This window comes from Ailuropoda melanoleuca, chromosome 5 (assembly GCF_002007445.2).
Source record: "Ailuropoda melanoleuca isolate Jingjing chromosome 5, ASM200744v2, whole genome shotgun sequence".
Lineage (NCBI taxonomy): Eukaryota > Metazoa > Chordata > Mammalia > Carnivora > Ursidae > Ailuropoda > Ailuropoda melanoleuca.
Window position 1 is genome coordinate 96,318,534 of NC_048222.1, and position 14,150 is coordinate 96,332,683.

General features: G+C 33.6%; 1 pseudogene; it reads right to left on the minus strand.

Moving 5' to 3' along the window:
• Positions 1 to 285: 285 nt before the first annotated feature.
• Positions 286 to 851, minus strand: LOC100464980 (annotated as a pseudogene).
• Positions 852 to 14,150: the final 13,299 nt, after the last annotated feature.

A 14,150-nucleotide genomic window follows, 5' to 3' on the forward strand; every position in this document is an offset into this window, starting at 1 on the left:
CTATAGAAAATTAAGCTATTTTAAATTTACAGACTATAAGCAACTGAACCCAATTGTCTATTCTCTGTACTACATTTCAGCTAATATTGCAGAACTAATGACCATTTTAAAAGTTGCTATTATCAATTCTGTCTACTGTAGCAAGATACCTTAAGTTACAACAAAATCTTAGGAGATATGATTGAATAATATCTGTTATAGAAATACCCACCTACCCCAACCTTCAAAATCGCAACCAGCGCTCTCTGTGACAGACAAATAATATAAGAATTGTGAAAACCCAATTTATGAAGTGTATCTCTTGGTCCATTTTCTGGCCATTCTGTCATGTTCTGCTCTGTTTTCCTACACTCAGTGGCAACCCTTCCCACCAAACGGTCAGCAGGATTACAGTCTGTAAGAAGGGAGCAGATAGAGAGGAGAACTTCAGAAATGATTAGTGTTGGACTCCAATTTCCTTTAATATGTCCAAGCAAATAACTCCTTGACTGTTATTGTTATAGTGATAGATTCTTGTCCAAAATGTAACCTTTGGAGGGTTGAAGGAGTCTTCTGGTGTAAAAGTGGTATTAAGGAAGAATACACCACCCTCAAACATGGATCTTAAAGGCCCTAGAATGGTCGATCTCCATTCATAGATGTTACCACCTTTAGGACCAGCACTACAGTGAGACGGAGTGTCTACAGTGATGTCTGTCAGTTCCTTCTGAATCCTGTTGATGCCGGTTTGGAGTTTTTGCTCATTCTGACTTTATTCTCTTCTTGGAGGTGTTCGTCTCTTTCTCGGTTTGCTGGTTGGAGGATGAATATGAGGAGGAGCTGGTGCTGTCCCTCGAATCCTCATCCCACATAGAGAACTCCCCGCCTCCAACAAACAGCCCCAACCCTGCAACGAACAGCCCCTCTCTTTGCGCTTGCATCTTCCTGCCTTGCTGCCACTGGCAGGGACCAGAAGGCTGCTGCTGAGGGCGTGGCCACTCCTGTCACTCCTGGGAGAGAAGCGCAAGTCAAATTAAGTGATTCTCAAGCAAATAGCATTTCATAATATTGAAGTAAGAAGATACTATTTTAAATTAGATGAGAGATAATAAGGGGCTACCGCTAAACAAGAGAGTTTTGACTATGGTTTGAGGGCCAGGAAATCTAGACAATGAATATCATTTTATTCAAATGCTGAAGATATACAAATCCTTAGCATAAGAATGATGGGGGTGTTTGCTAAATTCAACTACTGCAAGTGTTTTGATAAAAAATTTAAAAGAAAAAGGATATTTTAAGAAACATAACATAGTAAATGCAAATTATAGATCAAAATTATATTAATGCTAAGTACAAACTTCAAGTTTTCTTGTAAGAAGAAATGTATCAAAATGATAGTCACAAAAGATAAATATTTACTTTCAGTAAGGCTTTTTATTAAAGTTTTTTAAAAAATGGCAAATGTATAATTACCTAAATTGATTTGATCAGAATGGCTACTGGCATTAATAATACTGGAATTGTTTGCAATTATTTATGATTTTTAACAAACTATTACCAACTATAGAAACAAACTATAATCCCTAAAGTCTTTAGCATGTCATTTATCACTGCATGATTTTTTGGATAAATGCAGTGATGACTCTAGTCTCACAGCTATGACAAACTGAGAATAAAAAAAAGACATCAACTATTCCAACATCTCAGATGATCCCTAAGGAGCATCAGTAAAATTGAGTGTTTTCTAAGCACTGTCACCAAATGTAGAATTTAGGAAGATGGAGCTGAGAACTGACAGTCAATTAGAAGCTCAAGGACAGTATGATGTGATACATCTGCTGATTATAGGGGGCTTAACACTAATGTGGAAGAAGCGGTTGATATCAATGTGTGATGGAATGACAACTGTTAAATATTACCAAAGAAAAGGTCTCTTTTCAAGGACAGCTACACTGAAAAAAAAAATCAGTTCGGTATCTAATTTTTGTCAGTACAGTTAGAAAAAAAGACACAGAATTCTTTAAGGCATAGAGCTGTGCAAGACATATATTAACTACATGATTGGGCAGAGAAGATAGATAATTTGTCACCTCCAATGATATCAGACCTATTTGTTGAAAGAAAATTTTACTCATAGTCTTTTTAAAGCATATAAAAGTTTACAATTGAGTTGAATATAGTGATGTATCAAAAATAAGAATAAATATTATATTAGCTTATTTTAAGGCAGTGGAAGCTTTGGAAAAAAACAAAGTGCTGATAATATTTTAACTGTAACATCATAGAAAACAAAAGTAGTCTCATAAAAGTACAGGATATGTTTTTGACTGAGTGATTGAAAGGAGCTTTTAAAAAATAATGAAAGATATTGCTTCAGTGATTTTGTTTACACTTTAAGCTAGCATATTTTTTATTCCTATCTAATATGTTCCATCTATAGTTATAGGTGATAATATATGAGCTGTCACTTGAAGAAAAAGTGGGACAGTCAACATACAATGTCATTGAATTTAGGGAATTCTAGGCAGAGGAAACAGCATTTACAAAGACAAAGAGGTATGGAATAAACAAGTATATTTTGGAGTAGACTGCAGGATGAGAGAATCAGGGATCAAATTAAGATAGAAATAAAAGCTAAGTAGTCTAGGAACTGATAATAATGGATTTTGTTTTTGTATATCAGATATAATACAATTTTCCTTAAAAAGTATTAAGAAAAATAAATTTTATGAAGTATTTTACATAATAATGATGGCAATATAGAAATATATTTCTAGAAAGTTTGAAGTAAGAAACCCTGAAGATAAAAGAACAGTTAAAAAGAGATTATACCATCCATGTTTTAGCTAAACATGTCCTGAGCAAACACTGTTATACTATATATAGAAAAAAATGTGCAAGACATTTAGATGAGACATTTAGGATGCCTTTTTATCCAATTAGTGATATATTAAGGATAAAAAGGTATAATTACAATAATTTTTCAAATTTGTATGATTTTTAAGTAATATGGCTGAAGAAAAAATATAAAAAAATAAAGATTTGGAAAAGGAAAAATGATTTCAATATTGATAAGGTTTAAGTTGCTAATGGGATATCCAATTGGGGATAATAATTAAGTAACAAAAATTTTAGAAATTCATAAGGAAAAAAGTTTTAATAGTCATTAGTGTATTTGTGTATTTTGAAGTTTTTTGTTTTAGTTAACTTTTGCTGTATAATAAACTATTCTAAAACCTAGTGAGTTAAAGCAATTTATGCAGTTATTTAGGTCATGTACACATTTGCAGTTAGCAAAACATCTAGGTGATTTTTACTGGATCATTCTTGCTAATCTCAGCTGGGCTTACTTCATGTATCTTCAGTCAGCTGGTGGATTGGCTGTGGCTGGCTCATTAATAAATGTCATTCACAAATGATATCTTGGAAAGCTTGGGCTACAGCCCCATGTTCCCACCCTTCAGCATGCTAAGCTAAGTATGTTCACATGGTTTTAGAATTTTAACATAGGGAGTAGAAATATACAAAGCCTTAGCCCAAGAAGAAGCATACTACCACTTCACTGCACTTTATTTATCAAATAAGGCCAACCAAAATTCAGAAGGAGGTAAAGAGACTCTGTTTTTTGGTGGTTGGAAATATTGCAGAGGGCAGGGAATAATATGGGACGATATTGGGTAAATGCTGATAGAAAAATGCAAGTTCAGTAATCTTTAAAAAGAAAACAAGAAGGGAGGCCTGGGTGGCTCAGTTGATTAAGCCATGGACCCTTGATTTTGGCTCAGATCATGATCTCGTGGTCGTGAGATCAAGCCCTGTGTCAGGATCTGCACTGGGTGTGGAGCCTGCTTAAGATTCTCTGTCTGTTTCTCAGCCCCCCACCACTTGTGTGTGAGTGTGCTCTCTCTCTCTCTCTCTCTCTCCTAAACAAAAACACAAAATAAGAAAAGGATTTTTTAATGTCATGTAAAAAGTTGAAACAATGAAGGAAATTAATGAAAAACAGAAATGGTCAGATGTATAGTAGGAAGACAATAAGAGAACATTTTTTTTAAGAATGGCAAATCAAAATAATCTAAGATAATTTTGAAAATTCTTATTTTAATATCTATTTTATTTCCATTATCTATACATTAGTGGTGGGCAAAGTTAAAATTTTGAAGAAAAATAGGTAAGACTTGTACACACATTCTATGTACTGGAACTCATTCTTGTGCAATGCCATGCTTAGTCATGTTGTTTCCTTCTGTCTGTCTTTCTTTTTTCTTTTCTATTTAAGTCTTATGATAATCAAACTACTTTATTGAATTCTTGGCAGCTATCTCATGAAATGTCAGTTTTATTTCTAATTTTATAAACTTAGTATATCCCTTTTCTCATATTTTAAAAAAATCTAATCCTTTTTACACTGTTGGTGGGAACGCAAGCTGGTGTAGCCACTCTGGAAAACAGTATGGAGGTTCCTCATAAAGTTAAAACTAGAGCTACTTTATGACTCAGCAATTGCACTACTTTATATTTACCCCAAAGATTCAAATGTAGTGATCCAAAAGGGCACCTGCACCCCAAAGTTTATAGCAACAATGTCCACAATAGCCAAACTATGGAAAGAACCCAGATGTCCATTGACAGATGAATGGAGAAAGAAGATATGCGATATATATATATATATACATATATATATATATACACACATATATGTATATATATATGTATATATACACACACACACACGTACACACACTGTAATATTACTCAGCCATCAAAAAATAAAATCTTACCATTTGCAATGACATGGATGGAACTAAAGGGTATTATGCTAAGCAAAATAAATGAATCAGAGAAAGACAATGATTATATGATTTCACTCATATGTGGAATTTAAGAAACAAAACAGAAGATCATAGGGGCAGGGAGAGAAAAACAGAATAAGATGAAATCAGAGAGGGAGAGAAACCATAAGGGACTCTTCATTATAGCAAACAAACTGGAGCTTGCTGGAGGGGAGGGGGCATGGGAGGATGGGGTAAATGGGTGATGGGCATTAAGGAGGAAATGTGATGTAATGAGCGCTGGGTCTTATAAGCAACTGATGAATCACAGAACTTTGAAATTAATAATACATTATATGTTAATTAATTGAGTTTAAATTTAAAAAATCTAATTTAATACATTTCATATTTCAGAAAATTTTTAGGTTTGCAGAAAATAATGAGTGAAAATGAAGGGACTTCCCATATATGCTCTCTCCTTCCCTACACTGTTGCCTTTATTATTAATGTCTTGCATTAATGTGGTGTACTTCTTACAAATAATGAGCCAATATTGATACATTATTATCAACTGAAGATCACAGCTTACATTAAGGTTAACTCTTTGTGTTGTACATCCCCTATTTTTATTTTTACAAATGTGTAACATATATCCACCATTACAGTATCTTACAGAAGAGTTTCAGTGCTCTAAAAATCCACTGTGCTCCACCTATTCATCCTTCCTTCTCTCCTTCTGAACTCCTGGTCAACTACTGGTCCTTTCACTGTCATATTAGTTTTGCCTTTTCCAGAAAATCGTACAGTTGGAATTATAGAGTACATAGCCTTTTCAAATTGGTTTCTTCTACTTAGCAGTATGCATTTGAAGATTCTGCATATGTTTTTGTAACTTGACAGCTCATTTCTTTTTTAGTGCTGAATAATATGCCATTGTCTGAATGCACCACAGCTTATTTACCTGTTCACCTACTGAATCACATCGTGGTTGCTTCCAAATGCGGAAATTATGAATAATGTTGCTGCAAGCATTCATGTGCAGATTTTTCTTTGGAGTTAAAATTTCAGTTCATTTGGGTAAATATCAAGAACTGTGATTATATTTAGTTTTAAAAGAAACTGCCAAACTATCCTTTACAGTGACTTGTACCATTTTTCATTTCCTCCAGCAATAAATGAGAGTTCTTCTTGCTCTACCTACTCATCAGCATTTGATGTCGCCAGTATTTTAAACTTTAGCTATTCTAATAGATGTGCTATAGTATCTAAATGGTGTTTTTAAGAATTTGTTTGTTTACTTATTTATTTATTTAGAGAGCAGGGGGAGGGGCAGAGGGAAAGAGAGAATCTCAAGCAGACTCCATGCTGGGCATGGGGCCTGACACAAGGCTCAATCTCAGAACCCTGAGATCATGCACTGAGCCAAAAGCAAGAGTCGGATGCTTAACAGGAGCCCCAGTATCTAACTGTTAATATAAAGTTCCTTAACGGTATATTATGTCAAACATCTTTTCAAATGCTTATTTGCCATGTGTGTAACTCTTTTTTTGTGAGATGTTTCTTTGGATCTTTTGCCTGTTTATTATCTAAGCAGTTTGATTTCTTATTGCTGAGTTGAACAATTTGGGAAATTTTGAATATAAATCCTTTGCCAGATGTGTTTAGCATATATTTCTCTTATTATGTGTCTTATCTTTTCATTCTCCTAACAGAAACTTTTACGAGGCAGAAAATTTTAACTTTAATGAAAGCCAATATATCTTTCTTTTGTTTCATGGGTTATGCTTTTGGTGTTGTGTCTTAATTTGTCATTGCCAAACCCAAGAATGTCTACCCAGTTTTTCATCTATGTTATATTTTAAGAGTTTTATATCTTTGTGCTTTACTTTTCAGTCTATGATCCATTTTGAGTTAATTTTTGTGAAAAGTGTAAAGTCTGTGTCTAGATTCATTGTTTTGCACGTGAATGTTCAGTTGTTCCAGAACCATCTCTTGAAGACTCCCTTCCCCATCCCCAATGAAATGTTTTTGTTCCATTATCAAATATTAGTTGGGTATATTTGTGTAGGTCAATTTCTGAGATCTCTAGTCTGGTCCATGGATCTATTTGTTTGTTATTTCACTAATACTACACTCTTGATTACTACAACTTTATAGTAAGTCTTGAAGTTGGGTAGTATCAGTACTCTGACCTTGTTCTTCTTTAATATTGTGCTAGCTATTCTGGGTGTTATGCCATTTATGTAAACATTAGAATCACTTTGTTGGCATCCAGAAAATAACTTTCTAGGATTTTTTTAAAGGTTTTATTTATTTATTTGAGAGGAAGTGAAAGAGAGAGAGGGGGGAGCACAAGAATGGGAGGGGACTCCATGCTGAGTGGGGAACCAATGTAGGACTCTAACCCAGGACCCCAAGATCATGATCTGAGTTGAAGTCAGATGCTCAGCAGACTGAGCCACACAGTCTCCCCTCTAGGATTTTGATTGGGATTGTGTTGCATCTGCATATAAATTGGGAAGAACTGACAATCTTGAAAATATTTATTTTTTCTACTCACAAACATAAATATTTTTAATTATTATCATTTGCATTTATTTACATCTTTGATTCTTTCTTCAGAGTTTCATGGTTTTCTTAATACAGATCTTATACATGATTTTGTTAGATTTGTATCTGTGTTTCAGGTTGTTGATGTGAATGTAAATGGTATTGTGCTCTTATTTTCTAGTTCTAATTGTTCATTCCTGGTATATAGGAAAGTAACTGACTAATCTATATTAACCTTGTATCCTTCAGCCTTGCTATAATGACTTATTAGTTCCAGAAGTTATTTTTGTTCATATTGATTCTTAATGATTTATTTTTTAAGATTTATTTATTTATTTGAAAGAGAGAGAAAGAGAGAGGCAAGAAAGCACAAGTTGGGGGGAGGGGCAGAGGGAGAGGGAATAGTAGACTCCCCACTAAGCAGGGATCCCGATGTGGGGCTGGATCCCAGGACCCCGGGATCATGACCTGAGCTGAAAGCAGACATTTAACCATACGAGCCATCCAGGTGCCCTGATTCTTTATGATTTAATTAATAATGTTGATTCCCTAATAATTGGGTCATCTGCTAAAACAAAAAAATATTATTTTTCACCAATCAGTATACGTTTGTATATTTTTCTTGCTTTATTTTACTATTTAAGACTTCCAGTATGATGTTGAACAGGAGAACTGAAAGGAAGAGGAGCCTTGCCTTGCTTCTGATCTTAGGGGAGAGAATTTAGATTCTCACCTTTAAATACGGTGTGAGCTGTAGATTTTTTGTAGATATACACCACCCGGTGCTCCTGACAAGCGCACTCCTAATCCCCATCAACTATTTCCCATATCCCCCCCCCCACCTCCCCTCTGGTAACCATCAAATTGTGTTCTCCATACTTAAGAGTCTGTTTATTGCTTCGTCTCTTTTGCTGTCTCTTTTTTTTTCCCCTCTGCTCACTTGTTTGTTTCTTAAGTTCCACATATGAGTGAAATCATATGGTATTTGGTATTTGTTTTTCTCTGACTGACTTATTTCAATTAGCATGATTTTACTCTCTAGCTCCATCCATGTCATTGCAAATGGCAAGATTTCGTTCTTTTTTATGGTTGAATAGTATTCCACTGTATGGAATGTCCATCCATCCGTCGATGGACACTTGGGCTCTTTCCATAATTTGGCTATTATAGATAACATTTCTATAAACATCAGGATACATGTATCACTTTGAATTAGCGCTTCTGTATTCTTTGAATAAATCCATGGTGGTACAATTTCTATATTGTAGGGTAGTTCTCTTTTTTAAGCTTTTGAGGAAACTCCATACTGTTTTCCATAGTGGCATCAGTTTGCATTCCCACCAACAATGCAAGAGGGTTCCCCTTTCTCCACATCCTTGCCAACACTGGTTCTTTCTTGTATTGCTCATATTAGCCATTCTGACAGGTGTGAGGTGATATCTCATTGTAGTTTTGATTTGTATTTCTCTGATGATTAATGTTGTTGAGCATCTTTTCATGTGTCATTGGACATCTGTGTGTTTTCTTTGGAAAAATGTTTATTCATGTCTTCTGCCCATTTTTTAAATTAAATTATTTGTCTTTTCCGTGTTGAGTTTTAGAAGTTCTTTATATATTTTGGATACTAACTCTGTATCAGATATGTGATTCGCAAATATTTTCTCTCATTATATAGGTTGCCTTTTAGTTTTGTTGATTGTTTACTTTGCTGTGCAGAAGATTTTTATCTTGATGAAGTCCCAATAGTTCATTTTCACTTTTTTTTCCCTTGCCTCAGGAGACCTATCAAGCAAGAGTTTTTATTTTTATGTCAAAGACATTGGTGCCTGTATTCTCTAGGATTTTGATGGTTTCTTGTCTCACAATTAGGTCTTTCATCCATTTTGAATTTATTTTTGTGTATGGTGTAAGAAAATGCTCCAGTTTCATTCTTCTGCATGTTGCTGTCCAGTTTTCCCAACATCATTTGTTGAAGAGACTGTCTTTTCCATTTTGTATAGTCTTTCCTGTTTTGTTGAAGATTAATTGACCATATAGTTTTAGGTTCATTTATGGGTTTTCTATTCTGTTCTATTGACATATGTATCTATTTCTGTGCCAGTACCGTACTGTTTTGATCACCACAGCTTTGTAATATAACTTGAAGTTTGGAATTGTGATGCCTCCACCTTTGTTTTTTTTCTTTTTTAAGGTTGCTTTGGCTTTGGGGTCTTTTGTGGTTCCATACACATTTTAGGATTGCTTGTTCTAGTCCTGTGAAAAAATGCTATTGGCATTTTGATAGGGATTGAATTAAATGTGTAGATTGTTTTGGACAGTATAGACATTTTAACAATATTTGTTCTTCCAATCCATGAGTTATGCAATGTTTTTCCATTTCTTTGTGTTGTCTTCAATTTCATTCATCAGTGTTTTATAGTTTTCAGAGTACAGGTCTTTCACCTCTTTGGTTAGGTTTATTCTTAGGTTTTTATTGTTATGGTGTAACTATAAATGATATTGTTTATCCAGTTGAGGAAGTTCCCTTCCATTCCTAGTTTGCTGAGTGTTTTCATCATAAAAGTGTGTTGGATGTTGTCATTTTTTTCCCCTGAATCTTTTGATATAATCATACAAAAATTTTTCTTTAGCCTATTTGTGTGTTTTTTTTCCACCTTTTTTCATATGGTAAGTGCCCTTAACATGAGCTCTATTCTCTTGACAAAATTTAAATGTACAATACGAATTGTAGCTATAAACACTATGTTGTAAAGTAGATGCCGATAACTTATTCATCTTGTATATACAACAGTATAAAATATTATTCTACTTCCTTTTGCAAATTGATTAAGTAATGAGCACTACAGAATTAAGGATATTAGGAAATTGGAGTGATCTAACTTAGGGACAATTGTAGATTGATCCCTAAGCTGTAGTGAATATTATGAAGAAAAGGTGATGTAGAATATTTTTGGATCTATTTTGGAGTTAGTACCGATAGGGGTTAATGATTAATTTCATGTGGATGTTAAGGAAAAGGGAGAATAAGAAAGATTTTTATAAAGATTTTTTTTAAATAAAGATTTTTGTCTGAGCAATCAATGCCATCATGTGAAATGGAGAAGATTAGACAAGGAACAGTTTAGGAGAAAAGAGTATAATTAATAGACCTGTTTAGGGCATATATCTCAAAGATGTCATGTATAGCCATGAGACACCTAAGGAGTGAGTGAAGGCAGGAAAGACAATTGCATTGATTCTTAGATCTTATCTTATTTAGACAGTAAGTAGAAGAGTGAGAGCAAGAAAAAGAGATTGGAAGGAGCAAAAAAAGGATGATTTTATTTTATTTTATTTTACTTTATTATTTTATTTTATTATTTTATTTTATTTTAAGATTTTATTTATTTATTTGACAAACAGAGAGACAGTGAGAGAGGAAACACAAAGAGGGGAAGTGGGAAAGGGAGAAGCAGGTTCCCTGTTGAGCAGAGAGCCGGATGCTGGGCTGGATCCCAGGATCCTGGGATAAGGACCAGAGGAGAAGGCAGACGCTTAATGATTGACCCACCCAGGTGCCACAAAGAGGATGATTTTAGAGAAGTCATGAGGAAAATAAAAATCTCTCAAGGAGCTGAGTTATTTATCTTGAATGTTATCAGAAATTTGAGTTTTATACATTAAATTTTGGTATATTATGAAAAAAAAATTGGTATATTATGCTTGTATTTTTCTCTGTATTATTGTCACTGCTAGCCCAGTACCGGCACTAAAACAGATACAATGAATATGTTGGATGCATAATAAAATACATAATAACAGGGGGCGCCTAGGTGGCGCAGTCGTTAAGCATCTGCCTTCCGCGTTCCGGGATCTAGTCCCACATCGGGCTCCTCCGCAGGGAGCCTGCTTCTTCCTCTCCCACTCCCCTGCTGTGTTCCCTCTCTCGCTGTCTCTCTGTCACATAAATAAATAAAATCTTTAAAAAAATACATAATAACAATACTAATAAAACATTGGCATTGTATATTGTTATGGAGTGAATTATGTCCCATCAAAAATTCATATATAGAAGCTCTAACCCCTAGTACCTCAGAATGCAACTATATTTGCTGACACGGTATTTAAAGAGCTCGTTAAGTTAAAATAAAGCCATTAGAGTGTTTCTGTAATCCAGTATAACTGATGTCCTTATGAGAAGAAGGTGGGACGCCAGGAGTTTCTGTACACAGAGGAATGACCATGTGAAGAGGCAGCAAGAAGGGAGCCATCTGCAAGTGAAGGAGAAAGGAAACCAGAATCTTCTAACACCTTGACCTTAGATTTCCAAGCTTCAGAAATGTGAGAACATAGATTTCTGTGTTTAAGCTAGAGAGTCTGTGGTATTTGTTATGGCAGCCCTAGTAAACTAATGCCCATATATTTATTGACTTTAATGTAAATATCTCTATAATTATTGATCAGTTGTATTATTTCTGTCACTAAGTGGTTGTGACAAGTTAAACCATCAGCCTTTTGCGGCACAGTATAATAAAGGGGTTAGAAGAGTCAGAGGTGCACAGAGTCATATAATCGAGTTTCACAAAAATCAAAGAAAGTAATGTTAGACAAATGCCCAAGTCATGTGCAAAGTCATTGACAATTGAGGACCTGGTCATTAAAATGAGGAAAAAGAGAAAATCAATAGGAATAGTGATATCATAAATCCTTCAAAAGAGACTCAGTATCAATAGAATGAATAAAAGAGGCTCTTGGGAAATTGATTATATCCTCAAATATTAGGGGTAAAATTAAACGTTTTATGATCAGACTATGAAAATTCAATTTGAAATGAAGAAAGATATCTTACTTGTGTTAGGAAACTTCCAAAAAACTCAACACTTGATTTGCCATTTATTCATTTTAATAATTAACATATTTTATTATAACCTAAAATGCATTATGTATAAGCTAAAATAGTTGTTTATATAGTTTCTATTGTTCTAGATAAATCTCCACTGACATTTGTACTATAAAATACATATTTGTCTTATGAGTGAGCTTATCCTGAGTCACCTTTTCAAAGTCATAACTAGTTGTCAATAAAAAATGCCCTCTACATCTGTAAATTTCTCTTGAGCTTCTCTCAAGGCATCTATGAAACTTTCTTTCTTTGCATTAAATAGATGGAAATATAGGTCAGTTTAGGATACTACCCAAAGAAATTGATAAAAAATTATCTTCATTATTATAATTTCAATATGTGTTTAAGATGCCACTTATAGGGTCATACACTTCCTTAAATAATATGATTTTTATTTTAAATGAATATTATGCCAACTATCTTGAGAATCATAGCAGCTAGCTTGAGATAATACTAGAAACCCATTTGTTATATTTGGTATTAAACAATCAGATGCTATTTTCAGGTAAGTAATTTGTGAAGTTATTGTGTAAGTATTATATAGTGTGATCCACAATATGCCAATTTACCTAATCCAATTAATTATTTTCCTGCTTACAAACACATGATAGGTGATTTCTGTCTTCACTATAAGTAAACTGCTCTAGAGAACATGAAGCACACAAATTTTATATCCAATGAAAATGTGGCATATTTCCAATTATAACCACGTTTTCATTTTATAGATATTAAAATGTGGAAGAGTAACTCCTAAACTCAACAATTATGCCATAATTTTATTCTGTTTGTATAATAACAAATAATAATATTAGAGGGTATATATCCAGGACTTTAGAAAAATAGTTACTTAATTTCTCCAAGGGTATAGTATAACAATCTTCATGAAATGATGTAAACATCTTCACATTTACTAGAATGAAAATTATTTTTAAAACATCTGGAATTGGATGATGTTCTGGTAACTGCTTTTTAAGCCATCTGTATCTCTCATGGAGAAATTTTGTATGTAATATATGCTTCATATTTCATTTAGGGCTTAAATAACATAGAATTCGTCATTTAATAGTAATCACCTCTATTTAGCATATACACAAAATGGCAAATCTAGTGTTTTCAGCCTGATGTTTGATTTGACTAAATTTAATAACTGATTTTTATGTTTTGTTGTACTCTCTGTTGAGAAAATGACACCAACTGCATTTTTCTATCCTACTCACTTCCAATTTAATGAAGTAAAATATTTTTCTAAAAAACAGAACTCCTTGAATAATGATACTTTCTAATTTTAATTATTATAGGCATAGGATCCCTTTGAAGTTGACAGCAAAAGGTTGTATTTCTGATGTTCTTCTTAGTCTGGCAATTACTGTGTCATTGGATAAATCTAGTTATAACTATTTGCTGAGAGAAAATGAAACTATAATGAGGAAATGGAACAAAAATAGTATTTGATCATCTATCTGCATGTCAGTAAAGCAATTTTTTTTTTTTTTTTTTACTGGAGACCCTTCCTTGGCATATATGTTGCAGTTAATGTCTATTATAGAGATAAAAATACAAGAAAGTTTACACCTCCGACAGTTCTAGGAAAAAGATAAATAACTGTTTTTGCCTTCATGCCAACTTGTTTTTACATTCCTTGATAAATCTATCACTTAGTTAGGTGACCTAATTAATGTTCTTGGGGTAACTGTTCAAATAAACACAATTATTTTCGCTGAAGTCAGAGTGAATAAAAACAAAGCAGATGAAATGTAAACTTTTCTTAGAGCTCTTTTCCCCAAAATACAAGACCCCAAATGCATGAAAATCCCCTAATTTATCCAATGGCATAGAATCTTGCTATAGTAGGTTTATAATTTACTTTTATGTATTTCCGGCTATCCATTAAAAACAAAGAAACAAAAAACTGTCCACCAAGAAAGCTGTATTCACATTATTTGTTTTCCCTTGATAGTTTTAGAGAA